This window comes from Vigna unguiculata, chromosome 9 (assembly GCF_037176805.1).
Source record: "Vigna unguiculata cultivar grain cowpea cultivar isolate G323 ecotype 2 chromosome 9, ASM3717680v1, whole genome shotgun sequence".
In the NCBI taxonomy this organism is placed as follows: domain Eukaryota; kingdom Viridiplantae; phylum Streptophyta; class Magnoliopsida; order Fabales; family Fabaceae; genus Vigna; species Vigna unguiculata.
This window is the reverse complement of record NC_140800.1, coordinates 31,216,614-31,222,937: the sequence shown is the minus strand read 5'-3', so window position 1 is coordinate 31,222,937 and position 6,324 is coordinate 31,216,614.

The window sequence follows — 6,324 nt, the reverse complement described above, 5'->3', positions numbered from 1 at the left end:
AACTCAGTTTAGATAGGTACTCACTGAAATTTTCCTTCTTTTGTTATCAATTTATGTGATTTTTCTTCTTTGATGGTTAATGAGGATATAAATGTGCCTAATTGGATTCTAGATGATATTGGTGTACTTCTAAAAATGTTGCTAAAGTTTTTACACTTCTAGTATGTCATGTGTGGATTGGAGAAATTTGATTTAGTTAGAGGTTGTGTCACCAGCTAAAACTTTGGTTCTTTAAAAGGTATTGGATGTTCATTTACTTGTTGCTTTGGAGGTTTAAAAAAGTGGTGTGATTTTATGTGTTTTTTGTATGAGAGTAATGTTGAATCTTTCTCTCATTTGTTCTTTCACTATTTTATTGTTATGCGGATGTAGGAATGGTTGAAAATGTTTTTTCAAGAGTTGTAGTTTTTCTCTTTGGATTTTGTTGTTCAGTTTATAAAGTCCTCTATAGTCTTTTTCTTAAAGTGATTATAGTGGTTGTCAATACTACGCTTATCTGAAAGATTTAGAGGATGTGAAATCATAGTGGATTTCATGATACAATTGTTTACTTCTGCTCTTTTTTTTTTCAAATTAAAGAGTTGGTGTATATGACTAAGAATAAATCTAAAAAGCATATAAGTAATATTGTATATGATATTTTGGTGCTAAAAATTTTCAATATGCAAACTATAGAGGGTAGGGTGGTTTCATTTATGGACAAAATATGACAAGTTTCATTTGTTAATTAGCTTAAGGTGAATATTAAAGGTGCAATTAGGTGTTATCCTAGTTTAGCTACATCTGCTGGTATTTTTAAAGGAATTTGAGTGAATATGTTGGTAGTTTTTCAACTTTTTTAGGAGTGCAAACTTGATGGCATACCCCCTAGACTTGGCCAAGCACTTTCAAGAAGAGTTGGAGTCATTTATGTAAGGTGAAGCAAAGCTCTATCTATTAGGCCATTTTTAAGTATCTTTAGTAGATTAGGAATATTTAAACCTTGTATTAAGGGTCATGTAATGTTGAATTTCTTTTAGACCTTGTATTAAGGACCAAGTAGTATAGGATTTTTGAACAATCTTGCTTCAATTATAGGGCAATGTTTGTGCCTAGCTTAAGTTAATGTTGGGTGTTTAGTTTTGTAACCCTAACTTAGGTGGAGGACGTCCCACACATGACATGGTGGCCACATTGCAAGCTCTTAGTGGAGAGTTCTCTTACAAAGGTAATGGTCATGTGTCATTTTCTTAGTGGAGAAACTTTCACTAAAGTGGTTTCCACGTAGCACTCTATGAATGGAGAGTTTTTCAAAAAGTGAGAGTGTCATGTCATGCTTTCCTTCACCAAGATGGAACTTTTAGGGTTTAGTGCAAGAAAACATTTTTAGGGTTTTGGTCTTTGGAGACACCTTCATTTACAGTGGTGTATCGCCCCTTGTAAGATCACTTTGAGATGTATAATGTTATGTTGCCAAAATTTATTTGAACCATAAACTTGTCTTTTAGTCATTGCTAGAGCATCCCATAAGATCCCTTTGGCCACCCTTCTCTAGAGTTGACCCAACCTCTCTAAGAACACCAACAACCACCTTCACCCCACCACCAAAACCACAAAAACCAAGAGCATCTTCTCTCATTTACCAAGCTTTTGCAACTCCATTTCCATCCATAACTTCATGTTTTAGCTTTGGTCCAACCTAACATGAGGAGGGGGCTATCAATTTCCATCCATAGCTTCATCTTCTCTGATTTGAGAGTGATTATACTTTAGTTTGTCATGATTTTTTGGATCAACGAGTGGTTCCTTGAGTCTTAGAGGGAGATGACATCGGTGTTTGTATTTTATAAGCATGTGTAGTTCAAAGTTTCTCACGTTTTTCATGAGAAAATCATTGTGATGATAAGTTTGTTTTGGCTTTTATTCATAAATAATCATATAAGTGGTTTAATGTTTTACCTTCATGCATTTATTTAGATTTATTTTTCATAATAGGTACAATTTGACTATGCTCCGTGAAGTGTAATTGTTATCATGGGTTTGATGGGTCTCTCATGCTTTGTATTCATTTTTTTCTTTTTTCTTTTAATAATTTTTCATGTGATGGTAAATGACTGATGGACTTCCGGGTGTCAGAGTTCATAATGATGCCTAACATGAGTTTATTTGGAAGAATCGTATTTGTGGGGGTTCTTTGTATCAGAAGTTTTCTTGATGAGGGTTTCAGACAAGCATGTCTCGTTGTTGTGTTATAAAACCTCAGTATAAAAGGTCACTATTAAGAGAATATTATTGGGAATTGTGGATTGAAATGCTTCAATTCAAGGTAGAGTGTATCAATGAGAAAGCTACTCACTCTTGAATGAATGTTGTTGGGAATTGTGGTCTGAAATACTTCCCCCTTAGGGGTATCAACGTAGAAGGCACTCACCCTTGAAAGCATATTATTGATAATCAAAGTGTAACTCTAAGTCTTACATTAAGTGGAAATGAGGAAGTTAAGCGATATATAAGTAATTGCCTAGGTTTTATTGGTATTGTATTTCTTCAATGAATCTCCATGAAAAGACTCATCTAAAGTAAAAGACATATTTCTTTAAAATAAAAAATAATTTTCTTAAAATTACTAAATAAAATACTTTAAAATTGACTTAATTGCATTTGTAATCCATATACATAAATCTTATTTTGGTTGTTCATATTTAATAAAAATTATTTAGTCTCTTAATGTGAGGACCTAGCAAATAACTTTAGAGCAATGGTGGTTTTCATAAAAAGAGTACAATGTAATATTTAAATAATTAAAGGTTAAGTTATATAAACGTTTTCAATAAGAAAAGTTCATTCTTATAAAAATCACCTTATATTTAGAAATTATTTCTCTAAGTTCTCTTTGCCTTCTCTCTTTGTTTCTAACTTTAATTTTTATCTGATTTTATATCAGAGACCATAGGATAGTTCCCCATGAGGAGTTATACATTTGTAACCGATCAATTTAATAGAGTAAGTTTTCGCTTTGCTCTCTTTTGTGTGTTGTTGTGTGTTGTTGTGTGTTCTCTTTTTTTCTTTTTCTTTTTTTTCGATTATTGTGATTTTGACATGAGCAAAGGATGTTTCAGGGCTACTGGTGGTAGCCAAGTGGATGTTTTCGGGGTAGTGCTTATTTTCTTGGTTTGATGGATGCATGTATAGAATATTTAGTATAGCTGATAATCTAATGGCATTTTGTGTAAAAATGGAGATATTTATAGAAGACTTTGGAAGAATTTAATTGTGAATGATTGTGACTATACTCAATTACATAATGATATGATATCATAATAGCGTCTATTTTATCGGTTATACTTACTTTTAAAATAAATAACTTTAATATTATGATATTACGTTGGAAAGAATAAAAAAGATTTTGTTTTATGAATTTGAAATTATTAAATATTTTTTAAAAGCTAAAAAGACAAAATCTCATTGAATTCAAACATATAAATTATATATATATATATATATATATATATATATTATAATTTATATATTTAACTATTCAACTAGTTGCCTATAGAATATTTTTAATGTAAATATTACTTTTTTAATGTACCTAACCGAACAAAATATTACGTAATGTAGTGCAACAAGACCTATTTAATTTTACTAGTTTAAAGTGGTTGAAAGATATTCTTAGATATATTTATTAGTGCAAATATTCATATAATAACATTATATACTTGATTATGTTATTATATTCTTTAGTATTATATATTTACAAAATACTCGGTATATCAAGTAAGATGGTACATTGTTATTATTATTATTATTATTTATTTAAGATAAATTGTTATTTTATTGATATTAGTTAATATCTTATTATTTGTTTTATAAATCTAAGATCCAAAATATTATAAATACACATAGTATTTTATAAAAAAATCAACTTTTTCTCATATTAGTTATCTCTTAATCTAAAAGATATAAATCTCTTTTACTTAATAAGTGTGTGAAACAATTTTAATATATGTTCTATAAGCATAAATTATTAAAATTAAAAATAAGTTTAATTTGTATCGTCCATATTAATATTAAATTAATATGTTTATTGATGACTAAATTTTATAATAACTTTCGTTATAAATGCTCTTACCGGATTTGGTAATTTTTTTAAAGATATTGAAGTCAACGCCCCCCTTTAGACAACAATATTGGCGCACGCGCTATGGTTAATGATGGAGAAGGAACGTGTGCCACGCGTTCTCTTTCTTTTGAAACAACAAATTTTGCTTCAACTTCCTATTTTCCCTTCTATTATTTTCTCATACTACTATTACTTTTTCAAATTTCTTCTTCTAAGCTATTTCTAAACATGAAATGAATTCTCAATTTTTCTATAATTAATATATATCTATAAAATTTAATAAACAAAAGAGTTCCCTGCTTACAATTTTCAATCCCATATGATCATATATCACATTCGATTATATTGAAATCTTTAAAAAATTTGGGTATTTTCAATTAGTTTCTATTAAATCTTTATGTTTATTTGGTACTCAAATTTTATATTTTTCAATTGTATTTTTCTACATTTTTTTATTGGGTGACATGATTGTTTATTTTATTCATTTATTTTGCTTTCTTGTTTTTATGTTTTAAAAAAAGTATGTAACTAATAAAACAATACCACATTTAATATAAATTAGAATTTTATTTTAACATTATTTTATATCAATCACACAATATTACATTTTTACTAAAAAAAATTACATAGTAAAATAATAATTATTTCCCTCAATTAAAATAAAATTAAACAATACTGACTCAATTAAAAACACTAAAAATTATAAGCATATAATAAATTACAAAACTCAATTAAAAATAATTAAATTTATGAAAAATTTCTAATTTAATTCGAACATGTTTAGATAGTTTTAATTTCAATCTAGTATAGTTAATAATTAAGTTCAGTGAGATTGGGTTGCACTAGATTTATAATTTTTTTGGTTAACAACCTAGCTTTAGTTCAACTATTGGGTTAAGTAATGATTATTATGTGATCAAAATATAAATAAATATGATTTGTTTTAATAATGTAATTAACATAATTATTGTATTAAATCTGATAAAAAAATCACTTATTCGTTTTTAAAAAATTAATAAAAATAACCAAATTATATTAATTTTTAAAAATCAAAACCAAATTGAAACATAAAAAATTGAAAGAGCAATTTAATATTTTTGAAAAAAACAGAAAAAAAATAATTAAACAACTTCAAAAAAATATTTTAAATATTCCTTTAAATCTATTTTGTCTAACACCTTAGAGCTGCAGATGTTGCCACTAAGCTACTTTAGCTCAAATTTACTTAGGCGATTGATGATACACCTACAAGTACAGATTATGGAAAAATATACTTTTATGAAAAATTATTACCGATTTTTTGTTTAAGTTCAAAAAAATTATTTAAATTTCTTTAATATGATTTATGTAATAAATTATTTTCTTAAACAAGATTTTCTACCACTTATAAAGTACTTTGTAGCATAGCTCATCGTTTAATTTAAATAATCCACAATAGCTTTTCTTGCATCGTTCTCTAGTTTGGACATTCAACACCTATTATTGATTAAATATGAAGCATCCAATGTCATCAATGACAACCATCTTCATCATGAGCTCGGATTTTCGTCAAACACTAAAACATAATTTAAATCAACAAACGTTGAAAGAGAGACTGGTAGAAGAGGGTTTTGGAAACAAAATGGAATACTCAATTGAATTGAAAATGGAGATGGAGATGGAGATAAAAAAAAATAGAAAAAAAAAACTTTAGACGATTAAAATAATAAACTAAATTTAGATAAAAAAAAAGTATAATTGTACATTTATGAATACATGAAATCCTTTTGTAAGAACATTTTTTTTAAATATAACTTCTAATGAAGGAAGAATAAGAAAGTCAATAAAAAAATTAAACAATTGCATACTTTATTTCATTTTATTTCTATTGAAGATTTCGTTTTCTATTATATGTTCTTTTAAGGGTGTAAGTCAACATGTCATTTATTAATTATCTTGATAAAATATATCTTTAAGAAGGGAGTTCGAAGTTGATAAAGACAAATTGATTGAAATTTTGATTGGAGTAAGATTCTTATAGTTGATACAATTATTTTCTTAATTTTCTTTGGGATTTGCAATAGAGAAGGTAGAGATGTTCACGTCAAAATAGGGATGATGATTGTATAAGTTATAGTTTCGAAAGTTTTGCTAACTTATTGGAGAGTTTGGATTGAAAGGTATATTTTGCTTGCACCATAAGTTACCTTTTGAGTAAGAAGTTAATAAATTGCATCTAGTTC